Raw genomic sequence first — 17,533 nt, forward strand, 5'->3', positions numbered from 1 at the left:
AAAAACGGGCCTCAACAGGTACAGAAAGATAGAAATAATCCCATGCGTGCTATCGGACCACCACGGCCTAAAACTGGTCTTCAATAACAATAAGGGAAGAATGCCCACATATACGTGGAAATTGAACAATGCTCTACTCAATGATAACCTGGTCAAGGAAGAAATAAAGAAAGAAATTAAAAACTTTTTAGAATTTAATGAAAATGAAGATACAACATACCCAAACTTATGGGACACAATGAAAGCTGTGCTAAGAGGAAAACTCATAGCGCTGAGTGCCTGCAGAAAGAAACAGGAAAGAGCATATGTCAGCAGCTTGACAGCACACCTAAAAGCTCTAGAACAAAAAGAAGCAAATACACCCAGGAGGAGTAGAAGGCAGGAAATAATCAAACTCAGAGCTGAAATCAACCAAGTAGAAACAAAAAGGACCATAGAAAGAATCAACAGAACCAAAAGTTGGTCCTTTGAGAAAATCAACAAGATAGATAAACCCTTAGCCAGACTAACGAGAGGACACAGAGAGTGTGTCCAAATTAACAAAATCAGAAATGAAAAGGGAGACATAACTACAGATTCGGAGGAAATTCAAAAAATCATCAGATCTTACTATAAAAACCTATATTCAACAAAATTTGAAAATCTTCAGGAAATGGACAATTTCCTAGACAGATACCAGGTATCGAAGTTAAATCAGGAACAGATAAACCAGTTAAACAACCCCATAACTCCTAAGGAAATAGAAGCAGTCATTAAAGGTCTCCCAACCAAAAAGAGCCCATGTCCCGACGGGTTTAGTGCAGAATTCTATCAAACCTTCATAGAAGACCTCATACCAATATTATCCAAACTATTCCACAAAATTGAAACAGATGGAGCCCTACCGAATTCCTTCTACGAAGCCACAATTACTCTTATACCTAAACCACACAAAGACACAACAAAGAAAGAGAACTTCAGACAAATTTCCCTTATGAATATCGACGCAAAAATACTCAATAAAATTCTGGCAAACCGAATTCAAGAGCACATCAAAACAATCATCCACCATGATCAAGTAGGCTTCATCCCAGGCATGCAGGGATGGTTTAATATACGGAAAACCATCAACGTGATCCATTATATAAACAAACTGAAAGAACAGAACCACATGATCATTTCATTAGATGCTGAGAAAGCATTTGACAAAATTCAACACCCCTTCATGATAAAAGTCCTGGAAAGAATAGGAATTCAAGGCCCATACCTAAACATAGTAAAAGCCATATATAGCAAACCAGTTGCTAACATTAAACTAAATGGAGAGAAACTTGAAGCAATCCCACTAAAATCAGGGACTAGACAAGGCTGCCCACTCTCTCCCTACTTATTCAATATAGTTCTTGAAGTTCTAGCCAGAGCAATCAGACAACAAAAGGAGATCAAAGGGATACAGATCGGAAAAGAAGAGGTCAAAATATCACTATTTGCAGATGACATGATAGTATATTTAAGTGATCCCAAAAGTTCCACCAGAGAACTACTAAAGCTGATAAACAACTTCAGCAAAGTGGCTGGGTATAAAATTAACTCAAATAAATCAGTTGCCTTCCTCTATACAAAAGAGAAACAAGCCGAGAAAGAAATTAGGGAAACGACACCCTTCATAATAGACCCAAGTAATATAAAGTACCTCGGTGTGACTTTAACCAAGCAAGTAAAAGATCTGTACAATAAGAACTTCAAGACACTGAGGAAAGAAATTGAAGAAGACCTCAGAAGATGGAAAGATCTCCCATGCTCATGGATTGGCAGGATTAATATAGTAAAAATGGCCATTTTACCAAAAGCAATCTACAGATTCAATGCAATCCCCATCAAAATACCAATCCAATTCTTCAAAGAGTTAGACAGAACAATTTGCAAATTCATCTGGAATAACAAAAAACCCAGGATAGCTAAAGCTATCCTCAACAATAAAAGGACTTCAGGGGGAATCACTATCCCTGAACTCAAGCAGTATTACAGAGCAATAGTGATAAAAACTGCATGGTATTGGTACAGAGACAGACAGATAGACCAATGGAATAGAATTGAAGACCCAGAAATGAACCCACACACCTATGGTCACTTGATTTTTGACAAAGGAGCCAAAACCATCAAATGGAAAAAAGATAGCATTTTCAGCAAATGGTGCTGGTTCAACTGGAGGGCAACATGTAGAAGAATGCAGATCGATCCATGCTTATCACCCTGTACAAAGCTTAAGTCCAAGTGGATCAAGGACCTCCACATCAAACCAGACACACTCAAACTAATAGAAGAAAAACTAGGGAAGCATCTGGAACACATGGGCACTGGAAAAAATTTCCTGAACAAAACACCAATGGCTTATGCTCTAAGATCAAGAATCGACAAATGGGATCTCATAAAACTGCAAAGCTTCTGTAAGGCAAAGGACACTGTGGTTAGGACAAAACGGCAACCAACAGATTGGGAAAAGATCTTTACCAATCCTACAACAGATAGAGGCCTTATATCCAAAATATACAAAGAACTCAAGAAGTTAGACCGCAGGGAAACAAATAACCCTATTAAAAAATGGGGTTCAGAGCTAAACAAAGAATTCACAGCTGAGGAATGCCGAATGGCTGAGAAACACCTAAAGAAATGTTCAACATCTTTAGTCATAAGGGAAATGCAAATCAAAACAACCCTGAGATTTCACCTCACACCAGTGCGATTGGCTAAGATCAAAAACTCAGGTGACAGCAGATGCTGGCGAGGATGTGGAGAAAGAGGAACACTCCTCCATTGTTGGTGGGATTGCAGACTGGTAAAACCATTCTGGAAATCAGTCTGGAGGTTCCTCAGAAAATTGGACATTGAACTGCCTGAGGATCCAGCTATACCTCTCTTGGGCATATACCCAAAAGATGCCTCAACATACAAAAGAGACACGTGCTCCACTATGTTCATCGCAGCCTTATTTATAATAGCCAGAAAATGGAAAGAACCCAGATGCCCTTCAACAGAGGAATGGATACAGAAAATGTGGTACATCTACACAATGGAATATTACTCAGCTATCAAAAACAACGAGTTTATGAAATTCGTAGGCAAATGGTTGGAACTGGAAAATATCATCCTGAGTGAGCTAACCCAATCACAGAAAGGCATTCATGGTATGCACTCATTGATAAGTGGCTATTAGCCCAAATGCTTGAATTACCCTAGATCCCTAGAACAAACGAAACTCAAGACGGATGATCAAAATGTGAATGCTTCACTCCTTCTTTAAATGAGGAAAAAGAATACCCTTGGCAGGGAAGGGAGAGGCAAAGATTAAAACAGAGACTGAAGGAACACCCATTCAGAGCCTGCCCCACATGTGGCCCATACATATACAGCCACCCAATTAGACAAGATGGATGAAGCAAAGAAGTGCAGACCAACAGGAGCCGGATGTAGATCGCTCCTGAGAGACACAGCCAGAATACAGCAAATATAGAGGCGAATGCCAGCAGCAAACCACTGAACTGAGAATAGGTCCCCTATTGAAGGAATCAGAGAAAGAACTGGAAGAGCTTGAAGGGGCTCGAGACCCCAAAAGTACAACAATGCCAAGCAACCAGAGCTTCCAGGGACTAAGCCACTACCTAAAGACTATACAGGGACTGACCCTGGACTCTGACCCCATAGGTAGCAATGAATATCCTAGTAAGAGCACCAGTGGAAGGGGAAGCCCTGGGTCCTGCTAAGACTGAACCCCCAGTGAACTAGTCTATGGGGGGAGGGTGGCAATGGGGGGAGGGTTGGGAGGGGAACACCCATAAGGAAGGGGAGGGGGGAGGGGGATGTTTGCCCGGAAATCGGGAAAGGGAATAACACTCGAAATGTATATAAGAAATACTCAAGTTAATAAAATAAGTCTGGTGGTCATTGATGGTTTTGGCTAGATTCTAGGTATTGCATGATTAAATAAGGAAGTCCATCGTGATGGAGTAGGCTGTGTGAGAAGTCCTGACCAGTAAGTTTTAAGTTGAAATAATGTTTGCTTAGGGATTTCCTTGTGACTGGTGGGGATAGTTATGTGCTCCATCCATTTCTGCTCTACAGTGAATACATGTGATGTGTGCAATCAGTCTGAGATGGAGGGGCAGGCTGTTATAATGTCAGGATTGGAAAGCTATGGAATGTGCCAAATCTTGTCTACAACTTGTTTATAAGCTTCAAAGAATCACAGCCTGCCTACTTGTTTACTCTGTATTGTCTATAACTCCTTTCATCCTCGACCCAATTGAGTTCAACAAAATCTATGCCAGAAAAATTAAAACCTGAACATTTTTTTACATGAAACCTTACAGGAAAACCTTATCGATTTCTATTCCAGTGACATATCTGATGTTTTGTTTTACCTATTGTTTGGTGCCATGAAGATTAAAGTATAGAATTGTCTTATCAGGATGCTAATGTTTCTCGCCCTACCTTTATCTAAACTTAGATGTTGATTCTTTTTATCCTTACATCGTCTGTCCAAGTAAAACTAAGTGTTTAATAGGCTACAAAATTATTTGCTTCTTAGGAGTGCCAGCATTGGACTTCATAGTGTGTGAATGGGACGGGTAGAAGAAATGTCATAGTTCATAGTATAGATTTTAAATTCATTATTCTTTTTGTCTACAAGTGAACAGAATTCGAGGACTATCATCTTTCGAAAATCAAAGTGTAGGTTTTTCACATCAAGTGAGAGGACAGAGTGTTCAAAATGTCCTCATTAAATCTTGAAGCCATGCTGACTCTGCTCAGTCATCCATTTTGCATTTTTCCTTTCCCTGGAAGCTTCAACATCAACACAGACTCCTTAGGGAATAAAAATGCCAGCAGTTCCAGCTCTCAGAGTTTCAGAATCAAGAGATGAGATGAAGAATTTACAACTGACTCCCAGAAAAACATGCTCTCTTCCTCACTAGTCAGGCCAAAGTGAAGAAAGTGTGAGGTCCAGGATGACCCCAGCACACACTGCTGGCAATGACAGCTGTGCACGGCTCAGTCTAGCCTTGGCTACCTTCCATCTGGGCTGCTGGGCTAGCTTCCAGGATGGGCATCATTTCCCCTCTTCCTTGGACAAACTCAGTGCTTCCTACTTTCAGAAGCAGATCTTTCAAGGTTTGAGTAGTGTGATTTTCCCTTACAAATGGACATGAAAAGACCTCATAATACAGCTTCCAACACATCTCTCACTACTTTTTTTGTCCTATTGTACTAGAACCTCAGGCATCCTGCACTTTCCTTCCTCAAGGCTTATCTTCTGCTATCTCTACTACAGGAAAGACAAGTGTGTCCTAACCCAAGACTCTTCTCTTTAAGGTACAGATTGTAAGCTCTTTGCTGGAGCCTTTCATGGCATTTGCAGCCTTCAAGTTTGGCAGTGATTGGCACCCACATGTTTTCTGTTTGCACACATGTGTGATCCCCCTAACTATGCTACGAACTCCATGGAATAGCATTTCTAAATCCACTGCCATCTAGTATGACGCTTTGTGAGCAGTAATATATGTTGAATAAGTAAGTGGATGAGTAACCCATGAGTTATAACACAGTAGTGTGAGCTATGCGACTCTGATCTGGGTGTTACCTTTCCAGACATATGTTTTGAGGTATGGGTCTTACAGCAAATAGGTGGTCTTTTTGTTTGAACCACCATACTCCAGGCTCCCTTTACAGAACTTGTAGTATCTACACCCTCTTTTTCCCCATAGGCATAAGAATCTTCACTTGCTTCTTTTATTCCCCATTCTTATTTTTTTATTGTCTTTGTCCAACCAATGACAGAGAGCAAAAAGATTCTTCATAATTATTTAATTCTTATAATATAGCATTAAATTATATACACATATATTTATTCCTTACAACAATACATGAATGGTTACCATTACTAATTCCACATAAGAAGAATGAACCTAAGGGATGTTAACTAAATCCCTTAAGTTATAGTACTACATGGCTACAAAGCAAAGGAGCTGGGAGCTACAGTCTGTCTGCGATTTGTAAATGATTGCTTCCTCAGTTTTCCGTCATTTGTTCTCATTTTAAAAGCTGAGTCCAGTCGTCTTTTACATGTCTATCACTTGTGTCATACACATTTAAGCACTGAGTACTACAACATTCTAGGTAATAACAAGACCCTCGGTAAAAATACACAAAAGAGCTATAAAATTATGTTCCATATAAAGGACTTATGATTTAGTTGGCCCCAGAAAAAACACAAATATCAAATAGGCAATGCAGGACATCAAAGTTAAGTTCTAAATTGGTCAGTGCCAACAAGTCAAAATTAATAGATTGTCAGCGTTAAAGCAAGGGAATCTTAGGCCATAGATTGTCAGAGTTAAAGCAAGGGAATCTTAGGCCATTGTACTTGTTTGCAGTTGAATCGTTTGACTTACAGGGAAGGGCTACTGTGGACTACAGCAGCAGTGCCACCAAAGGGGGTTAAGGAGAGTGGAGGGTGAGAGCTCAGTACCTTCAAAGCATGATTCCTAAAGAGGGAAGAACTTGATTTCAAACACAAAGATGGTCAAATTATATGGGGTGGGGAGAGATTGTTCACAGATATGTGTGCATGAGCAGTTGAGTGAGGACATAAATGTTTTCATGAACTGTGTTGTGCCCTTATTCACTGATGTATTTCAACTACTAGTTAGTGACGATGGTTGTCCTTTTTTGAAACAATGCCTAAACCTCACTCATATTGATTGGATAATAACCATTTGAGGTTGGCATTGGTCTTCAAAGTCATTTTTAAAGTAATCTGTATTACAAAAAGTCACACATGATTTTTAATATGACCATGGGATTAGGAATATGGAAGCAAATGGATATAATGTCTTCCCACACCACCATTCGGTAGAGTAAATTTATAAAGAAGAGTTAAATGTGACCAAGGGTCTTCAGTCAGCACTCGATAGACAGCAAAATGATGCAGCTAGAGATACGGTTCTGAGAAGAGATGAGATGGATGGATAAGAAGGGGAATTAGAAGGATTGCTTAGAAAGCAATTAGAGTAATTATGGATTAGGAGGTTGAAATCTTGCTTAGGGTGGTTTTCTGGAAGTAGAATGAAAGTTGTAATCTGAGAGTTTTCACAAAGGCTTGCTGATTGGTAGTCTAAAGGATGGAGAAAAAGAAAACCCCAAGAAATTAAACTCCAGGTCCTTGATAACTACAAGATTGCCTTGCTAAATCTTTTTAGGGTAATAATTGCTATATGATGCTGTAGCATTTTTGAAAACTCATATTCAAATTTAAATAAGTCAACATTTAATATGGATGAAAATTTTCCCAATATCAAAATTCTATATGGGTATGAAGGAGTACTATTTTCTGTCAATATAGTTAAGTGTGTGTCCAATAATTTCTTGTATTTATGCTTCAACAAATGCACTTTTCCTTTTTCCAGTCCCCATGTCTAATCACTAAAGGGGTGAAATATAGTTGCATAGCTCTAATTTCCTATTTTATGATGTGTTCCACGGGCTATCTTAGTATGGCATTCGACTACAATATCAGGCTGTATCTCACTGTGGTTTAATTTACTAGGCTGGAATCAGGAAAGAATCAATGGTTGGCATTTTACGAGCTTACAGGGTTTAGGAATGAAGTTTCTGAGCTTCCCTGGCTCTCCACTCACCATTCAGAGGCAGTTTCTAAGGCTCTAAGCACTGCGTACAGGGTAAAGCACAGCAGGCATAAAGGCCTCTCCTGGTGTCCTGGCTTCACATTTACACCTCATTGACTAGTTGTGTAGGCTTAGAACAGACTGTTTCAGCTGGGCACATTGTCCAGGGTTCTAGTGGGGAGAAGGCCACGTGGCCACTGAGACGGTACATTCTTTCTCTGGAAAAAAATCAAATTAGGCATCTACAGTGTCTCAGACATCTTCCCATGAATAAGACAACTATGATTCTGGTTGTTATGAAGCCTTGATGTGTCAGGAAGAAAAGACATGACATAAGCCATGACTCATACATACATACGTAATGGGAAACAAGTTAGCTAACACAGAAGAAAATCTTAGACATGATTTTATGTATTTTTGTAGCATTTTAAATTTGTTTTCATCTTATATTAATTTTTTGGTATACTGCATTAAATTACTTTGGAAAAAGTATGATTAAATAAAAAACATCCAATTTACAAATAAAACCAATAGCTCATATGTTACACAGTTTGCTTTTAATGTAATTTCTAGTCACTTAATAAAGTATCTTACCTTGGAGGGCTTTGAGCATTAGTCAAAATTAGAGACTAAAAAATTTTCCTTCCCTTGTCTCTTTATTTATTTATATTCTATTTTTACATTCACTTTAAATAATTTTTAGAATGCCCTACATTAGTTTTGCTATATTTTGCTTCATTCTGCTTCACAGTTATGGTGATAGACCTGTGAGGTTTAAGAGATGTTAATTGTGAGTCTGTATCTTGTACTGTTTAGATTGTTTTGAAGTTTTTCCCTCCTCTCTGAGTGCTACTGGGGACTAGGCCTTTAAAAGTGGTGTGGTCACTAAGAACATCCTCGAATATAACTGCAAACAACTGCCACATCTATAAATAACACAGAAATACAAGGAACATGAAAAGGAAGGCAGCATAATGATTCTTTCAAAATATCATAATTCCTCAACTACAAAGTTCAACAAAAGAAAAACAAGAAAATTGCCAAACAAAGTAGTAAAAGTGACCAGCAATCTCCAGGAGGATGCAAAGAAGCAGATGAGTGATTTAAGGAAACAAAACCAGGATCACGATAAGAAGCCGGCAATATAAAGGAGACAGTCAACTCTGGACAAAAACCCCAAAAGGAAAAGAAATTCTGCAAGGAAATTGAAATAAGGGGAAATTTATGGAAACCATGGATGGAAAACAGCATTAGAGTAGGTCAAATGCAGGAGGAATATCAGGGGTGGAAGGGAAGTTAGTACACACAGTGCACTCATAGGTCAGTAAAGAAGTGATGAACCGCACGGCCACTACACCCAAGAGACAAACTAAGAGCCTACAAAGTTGATGAAGGACGTAAGGTTTAAAAGAAAGCCCGGAGGATCTATTTAATAAAATCATAGCAGAAAATCCTAAATCTACACAACGATTTAGGTATCAAAACATAGCAGGTGTTTAGAACCCCAGAAACACATAACCAGAGAATCATCCTGATGATATAGTATCTTCTGAGATATCAACAGCACAAAGTAAAGAGACAACATGAAAACCTGTAAAGGAAAATGTTGACTTACCTCTTAAGGCAAAAAGAGATCTTATCAAGGATCCTATAAGCAACTCTATAAGCCCAGAAATCATAGAATGAGTAGTATTATAGGGCATGACATAATTACCAACCAAGATCTCTACATATAGCAAGGGTGTATGTTAAAGTTGATGAGAAATGATAACATTGCAAGAAAAGTACAAGCAAAAGCGGTTTGTTACTAACAAAGCTTTAAACAGTTAAAGGAGTACAGTGCAGAGAGAAGGATACCTTTCATGAGAGAAATAAATGGACAAAGGAGAGGTAGAATCAATAATGTCTAAAAATAGAAAAAAGTAATGGGGAGAGAGAGAGAGAGAGAGAGAGAGAGAGAGAGAGAGAGAGCACAAAAGCACATTGTGGTGATTTAAATTAAATTGTCCTCCACAGGTTCATATATTTGAACTAGTGAAATAGGACCAATAAGAAAGATGGAAGAAAAATTAAATAATTCAACCAACCATAAAGACATCACAAAGTTTCAAGAAGAATTTTTTCTTTCTGAAAGAACTTCAGGTACAAAAATGGAGAAGAGCCTGAGGAAAAGGAGATCCAGTGATCCATCCAAATTGGGATCCAGCTCAGGGGGAGGCCCTAAGCCCTGACACTATTACTGGTGTGACACTATCACTATTGTGTGCTTACAAACAGGGACCTTTCCTGACTGCCCTCCAAAAGGCCCAACAAGCAGCTGAAAGAGTCAGATACAGATATTTACATCCAACCAATGGAAAAAAGACCAGGGACTCCTGTGGTTGAATTAGGGAGAAGCTGGAAGATGCTGAAGAGAAGGCCAAATTCTACAGTTCCTATGGACCAGCAGTCTCAACTAAGAGATCTCTCGGATACTGGATCACCAACCAGGTAGCATACACCAGCTGATACGAGACCCCCAACACACATACAGCAGAGGACCTCCAGGTCTGAGTTCAATCAGAGAAGATGCACCTAACCCTCAAGAGACTGGAGGCCCCAGGAAGTGGGGAGGACTGGTGGGTGAGAGTTGGGTGGGGACATCCTCCTGGAGGCAGAGGAGAAGGTATGGAACGAGGAACTTTTAGAGGGTGGGCTGGAGGGGGATAAAGTCTGGACTGGATAAAAAGATCAAACAATAATATAAAATACCTCTCACAAGAGTAATCTTAAGTATGAAAATTATCAACTCACCAATAAAAAGATGCAGATTGACTCTACTAAAAATAATTATCCTGAGATACAGTTCAGACATCATAATTCCTGCCTTCAAGCACAAAGACCTGGGTTGGATCCTCAGAACCTCAAGAAAACAAGGCAAGGGTGGTAGCACATGTTTGTACCTCAGCCCTGGAGAGGTGGAGACAGGTGGCTCCCTCGGACTTACTAGACATCCAGGAGAACTACTTGGTGAGAGTTGGGCCTGTGAGAGATATTTTTTGTGAAAGCTAAGGTTGTAACCTTCTTCATACAGTGCAGAAATGCAGCCCACAGGTCTAGGTACGTCTCTTCACTATTCTGCCATCTACACAGATGTCACTGACTTAGCCAGATGCCGACAGTATTTGAGTAGTGAGAGTGGTGGACTTATCATATGGGTAAGACTGCCAATCTCTTTTTACTAGGGTCCCAGCTTACCTTTCTAAGTGAGACTTCAGCTTCATTCTTCTGTCTGGGAAGGAGGCTACTGCATAGCTGGACCTGCACAGCTAGACCTGTCTTTCTTCTCTTTTGTTTACTGGCCCGTTTCTCTACAGTTGTCTCTTCCTTTGTGAAGTTCCAAAGCTCTTTCTGTCTTTCCCCTCTGTGACAGTCTTACCAGGTGATGTGGAGGCAGCTTCTGACTAGCAACTTCAGGAAAGTTTTGTTTTTACACTTTTTAAATTAGTAAAATCAGAAAGGCTTGCATGGTTTCCTGTTACATTGGCAGCATTTAGTCAATTATGCATCCATGACATGTGAGATAATGTACTTAAGAGAACATGTTCCCTAAGAGAATCTGAGGCAGACATCTCTTGCAAAGATCCTTTAAATGATTCAGTGAGCAGATCAAGGAGAAAAACAGTCCCACACCTGCCAGGTTCAGGATAAGATTTTTCTGGCTTCAGACAGGTCTTGATCTCATTCTTGTTCTGGACTGGCTCCCTCAGTTTCATGGCTTTCCGGCCACACAGTGGTTTAGTTTACTTTGTTCATTTTTTCTTTTTATTTATTATTTTATTTATTTACATTTGCCTTCCAGGTCTCCCTTCTGCAAACTCTCCATTCCATCTCCCCTCCCCTTTGCCTCTAAGAGAGTCCTCCCCCTCCCCCATCCACTCCTGCCTCACCTCTCTAGCATCCCCCCTTCACAGGGGTAACAAGCCTCCACAGGACCAAGCACCTCTCCTCACATTGATACCAGATAAGTCAATTCTCTGCTACATACATAATGGGAGCCATGGACCAACTCATGTGTGCTCTTTGGTTGGTGGATTAGTCCCTGGGAGCTCTGAAGGGTCTGTTTAGTTTTCAAGAGGGTGAATCTGTTCCTTCCATTTCCCTTCCTCTTCCCATCCATGGCATCCTTTGCATGCCGCCTGTTCATAGACGTCAATGTGCTCTTCAGGGCCTTGATGAGATGTCTACTATCCAATCCTCTTTCCAGATTCCCACGTAGACTAAGAATGATCAAGTACTCAGCAACAGGCCAGAACTGAGGGGAAACCTAACTCCCTTGGCTTGGAAAAGGAGGGAGATGTGCTCTAGGTGAGACAGGACAGGAACATGTGACCCCTCACGAAAAATAGTGTGATTTCACAAACTAAGGGTATTCTTTATAGCAAACTCCTATATATAGATGAATATCTCAATGCCACCTGACCTGTGTGTAGGATCTGCTCCTGGAGTAAGAAGAAGCACAATCTCTGGGATGAAGTGTTCATGTTCCATCGAACAAACATTCACACAGTACCCGTCGACTACGTGTTCTGTAATCACAACAGTTTTGCTAAGGATCTGTGAATGAATGAAAAGGTTAGTTCACACTCACCCTGTTCCCAGCACCTTGCTCCCTCTCCCGAGTGTGTCGCTTAGCTTAATATGAACTTGATAATGTTTGAGCTGTCTCATCTGTAGTATTCAAAGTGGGTGTTATCATCCTCAATTTACAGGTAACAGAGAGCACAGCAGATGTCCAGTGTGTAGTTAGAGATTATTTTCTTCTGTAGGCTCTTGTCATTTACCTGAAAAAAATAATGTTAATGTCCTTAAGCTAATAAAAGAAGATGTAATAATAAAAATACTTAAATTCAGTTAAGGTACCCAGATGAGAAGGAGGAACATGGCTTTAATAGACCTTACAAAGACTGTGTCCAGCTCTCCCAGTGTTGGCTTCCCCTGTAGTCCACACTCCTCCTCTGCTTTGGCCAGATTTCTTTAACAAACAGCCATAGCTCTCTCCCTATGCCCCAGAAGGTTCCTATCTGCCTGGAACGCTTCACCTTCTCCTGTGACTCTGGCCCATTATTCCTCTTAGTGCTTGAATGTGCCTTTCTTAGACATCCTTCCAGCCTGTGTGGAGGATTCCTTTTTATACCTCATGGTTCTTTGTGGAACCTACCTGAAGTGCACTTAAGAAATTTTTGATGTCTTTGGCAGGGTCTTACAAAGTATCCCAGACTGAATTTCTTTTATTTCACAGTCCATCAGACTCCACAGTATCTGGGATTCCAGGCATGAGCCACAGCTCTAGGCTTAGATTATTCTTCTTTTAAAAATCCATGTCCTTAATGGGCTGGCATTTTCTTTACTGCATGCCAAGTACTTAGAAATGTCAGGTCTTATTATTCATTGAACAAAGGAAAGAATAAAAGGTCTGCTCCATGTAAGGCATAGGTATAGATGAGAAAAGAGTGGCTAGAAAAAGTGTGGTTCTTAATCATCATTAAAGAAGAATTGATGAGTGAGTAGAGAGGAAATGAGATGGGCTCTTGAAGTGGGAAGAATGCCTTATATCAGTATTTAAGTTATGAAATCATTTGCTTTCATTAGATACATTTGCATACATACTTTAACGATTTGAATGAATACTTGGCCCCTGATCAGTAGAACTGTTGTAGGAGGTGTGTCCCTGTTGGAGGAGGTGTGTCCCTGTTGGAGGAGGTGTGTCCCTGTTGGAGGAGGTGTGTCCCTGTTGGAGGAGGTGTGTCACTGTTGGAGGAGGTGTGTCCCTGTTGGAGGAGGTGTGTCCCTGTTGGAGGAGGTGTGTCCCTGTTGGAGGAGGTGTGTCACTGTTGGAGGAGGTGTGTCACTGTTGGAGGAGGTGTGTCCCTGTTGGAGGAGGTGTGTCACTGTTGGAGGAGGTGTGTCACAGTTGGAGGAGGTGTGTCCCTGTTGGAGGAGGTGTGTCCCTGTTGGAGGAGGTGTGTCACTGTTGGAGGAGGTGTGTCCCTGTTGGAGGAGGTGTGTCATGAGGAGTGGGCTTTTGGAGTTAAAAAGCCCATGATAGACTCCTCTCTTCTGCTTGTACATCAGATAGATCTCTCAAATACTGCCTCAGTGGCACACTTGCCTGCTTGTTGCCATGCTCCCTGTCACAATGGCCATGGGCTCTAGCTCTCTGAAGCTTCGAGCCCCCATAAGAAGTAACCAAGGCACATATATAAATACACATCTTCAAATTTTTATGTGACAAAATTTAATATTCAGAGAAAACAGGTATTTTAACTATACTTTTACAAGTACCTCATTTTATACAATCTTAGAGGAAATATTTAATTTTATTGGTTTATGTTTTGATTTGAATGGAAAAATTTGCTCATTGTTGAAACTTTAATCAACCAAAAAAATGTTGGTGTCCATCTGTATTAGAGTTCTATAGAGTAACAGAAATTATAGAACTAACCTCTCTCTCTCTCTCTCTCTCTCTCTCTGTGTGTGTATAGATATAGATATAGATATAGATATAGATATAGATATAGATATAGATATAGATATAGATATAGATATAGATATAGATATAGATATAGATATGTGTATATATAAAGGGGATTTACTAGAGTGGTTTACAGGCTGTATCTAGATATTCTAGCAATGACTGGCTATGAACAGAGAGTCCAAGTATCCAGAAGTTGCTTGGTCCATGGGGCTAATGTCTCAGCTGGTCTTTGGCAGATGCTGGGATCCTGAAGCCATAGGATATAAAGGCAATGAAGGAGTGGACTTGCTAGCAAGGGGAGAGTAAGCAGGCAAAGAGCAAAACTTTCCTTCTTCCATGTCTTTTCACGAGGTTTCCAGCAGAAGGTGTAGTCTAGATTAATGGTATGTACGTGTCTTCCCACCTAATGATCTAGGTTAGAAGTGGACCTTCCTATTGCAAAGTGAGCAAAACATTGTCACTGGTGTACCTTCTACTTTCAGATTTTAGTTCGTTCCAGATGTAGTCAAACTGACAAACCAAGAATGGCCATCATGCCATCTTGTCCTTGAGCCCTGCCGAAGTCTAACAATAACTGAGGTAAATTCTGTTTCTGATGGTATTCAACTTTGTGATTTAAGTTTTTATTTTAAAATTGTGTGTGTGTGTGTGTGTGTGTGTGTGTGTGTGTGTATGTGTGTGAATGTATACATCTCAGGGAAACCAGAAGAGAACCCTGAATACCCAGGAATTGGAGATATAGGCAATTATGAGCTGCCTGATGTGAGTGCTGGGAATAGAATTCAGATCCTCAGAATGCATTCAACAATTTAACTCTCTAGCTTCTTGAACAGAAGTTTTTGTTTGTTTTCATAGAAAACCTCTCCTTTGGCTATCCTCATGAGATGTAATAATTAATTCAAATCCAATAGCTACTTTTTATGAATAGCAGTTCTTACTTTTTTCAGGTATTATTATTTTAGGTAAAAAAGCAACAGTGCTGTACTTGATAACATAAACTATCTAATACTTCAAAAACAAGCTTATGTCTCCACATCTCCTAGAAGTAGCCATAGTTATTAGTCCTTACTCACTGTTCTTGGAATGCCATGTCCATAGATGAGTTTCGAACACTGTTGCCTCCCCTTTCCCTCTCTTCCCTGTACCCCATACACCCTCCTCATTGTCTTATTCCTTTCCCATTAGTTGGAGCAGGTCATATACTATATGGTGCCCTGTTAACATATTTTGAAAAAGTATCACATACTTTACATATCTACTTATAGCATATGGATACATCGTGATTTTATTTAACCATTTCTATGTTGATAAACATTTGATCTTTTTCAGTCTTTGGTTATTACAGACAATGCTGTGATGGGTATTCCTGCATTTTGGAACTTTGTCTGAGTTTGTCTGTATGTTTGCCTATAAGTGTTAGCTACAAAAGAACCAAACTGTTACATTCAGGACATGAGAGAGTCTCTCGCATCTTATGAATTATAATAATTGAACCTTAATACTCTATTACACAGTAACAGAGAGGCCAAAGTGTCTGTCTTGGGGCCCCACCCATGTCTGAGTGTCTGTACTCACCTTTCCCTAAGTATTTCTGTGTCTTTTAATGCTTCTGCTTATATTAAAACTACTTTTTAGTAAATCGTGACTTTACTTATTAAAAAGATAATAAGGGAAACTAGCATTGAATATATGGGAAAGCTGTGTAATATATCTTTAAAATACTTTTGTAAACCAAAAATGCATTTTAATTTGTAAATGACTTAAAAACTAAAAACAAACAAAAAAACCCCTCAAAAACCTATTTATGTGGCACATGCCCATAATTTGGGTATTGAGGGACAGAGGCAGGAGGATGGCTGTGTGTTTGTGGCCAGCTTGGTTTACATAGCAAGTTCCAGGTAAGGCGTCTGTATCCAGGGCCGTTCACTCGCAGTGTTCCTTCCATCACAGGGTAGTCCATACGTGGTGACAGGGACACTGAACCTCCACAAGGAGGCTTTTAGAAGCAAGTGGCGAACCTACTCATACCTCCATGGCAAGGTTCTGGTTTTATGTCCAAGCACACTCGGAATTTGGGGGAACAAGTCTAATACATTTATTGGACATGTTGACAAACTTTGCCCTTTCCTCAGACTTCTCTTTCTCAGCTGCCGTGACCCACTGTCCTGTTGCTACATAAGCACAGTGATTGGTGTCGCATTCATATTATGCACATATGGGAGAAGTGCCACATTGAAGGACTATCATTTTAAAACACACCTCCTGGCAGAAAGAAAGAACTCTCCAGATACAGAAGGACCTTTGTATGGAACACTGGCTCCCAGTTCGGAAAGCTAAACAACACGGAAGCTTAAGGCAATATTCCTATGTCTATGCGTGTCCGGTTATAATATTCCTGTGCCCATGCATGTCTGGTTATAATATTCCTATGCCCATGCATGTCTGGTTATAATATTCCTGTGCCCATGCATGTCTGGTTATAATATTCCTATGCCTATGCATGTTTAGTTATAATATTCCTGTGCCCATGCATGTCTGGTTATAATATTCCTATGCCCATGCATGTCTGGTTATAATATTCCTATGCCCATGCATGTCTGGTTATAATATTCCTATGCCCATGCATGTCTGGTTATAATATTCCTATGCCCATGCATGTTTAGTTATAATATTCCTGTGCCCATGCATGTCTGGTTATAATATTCCTATGCCCATGCATGTCTGGTTATAATATTCCTATGCCTATGCATGTTTAGTTATAATATTCCTATGCCCATGCATGTTTGGTTATAATATTTCTATGTCTATGCGTGTTTGGTTATAATATTCCTGTGCCCATGCATGTTTGGTTATAATATTTCTATGTCTATGCGTGTCTGGTTATAATATTCCTATGCCCATGCATGTCTGGTTATAATATTCCTATGCCTATGCATGTTTAGTTATAATATTCCTATGCCCATGCATGTTTGGTTATAATATTTCTATGTCTATGCGTGTTTGGTTATAATATTCCTGTGCCCATGCATGTTTGGTTATAATATTTCTATGTCTATGCGTGTCTGGTTATAATATTCCTATGCCCATGCATGTCTGGTTATAATATTCCTATGCCTATGCATGTTTAGTTATAATATTCCTATGCCCATGCATGTTTGGTTATAATATTTCTATGTCTATGCGTGTTTGGTTATAATATTCCTGTGCCCATGCATGTTTGGTTATAATATTTCTATGTCTATGCGTGTCTGGTTATAATATTCCTGTGCCCATGCATGTTTGGTTATAATATTTCTATGTCTATGTGTGTCTGGTTATAATATTCCTATGTCTATGTGTGTCTGGTTATAATATT

General features: G+C 39.8%; 1 pseudogene across 1 annotated transcript in view; it reads left to right on the plus strand.

Annotated features, from left to right (window-relative positions):
- Dcdc1-ps1 (doublecortin domain containing 1, pseudogene 1) overlaps positions 1 to 17,533 on the plus strand; it is a 410,625-nt pseudogene that overhangs the window by 120,650 nt on the left and 272,442 nt on the right. The window contains exon 10 of the transcript NR_175340.2: positions 11,740 to 11,762. The product of NR_175340.2 is annotated as a doublecortin domain containing 1, pseudogene 1 (transcript). The remainder of the gene's footprint in view (positions 1 to 11,739; positions 11,763 to 17,533) is intronic.

The sequence above is a fragment of the Rattus norvegicus genome, chromosome 3 (assembly GCF_036323735.1).
Source record: "Rattus norvegicus strain BN/NHsdMcwi chromosome 3, GRCr8, whole genome shotgun sequence".
Classification (NCBI taxonomy): domain Eukaryota; kingdom Metazoa; phylum Chordata; class Mammalia; order Rodentia; family Muridae; genus Rattus; species Rattus norvegicus.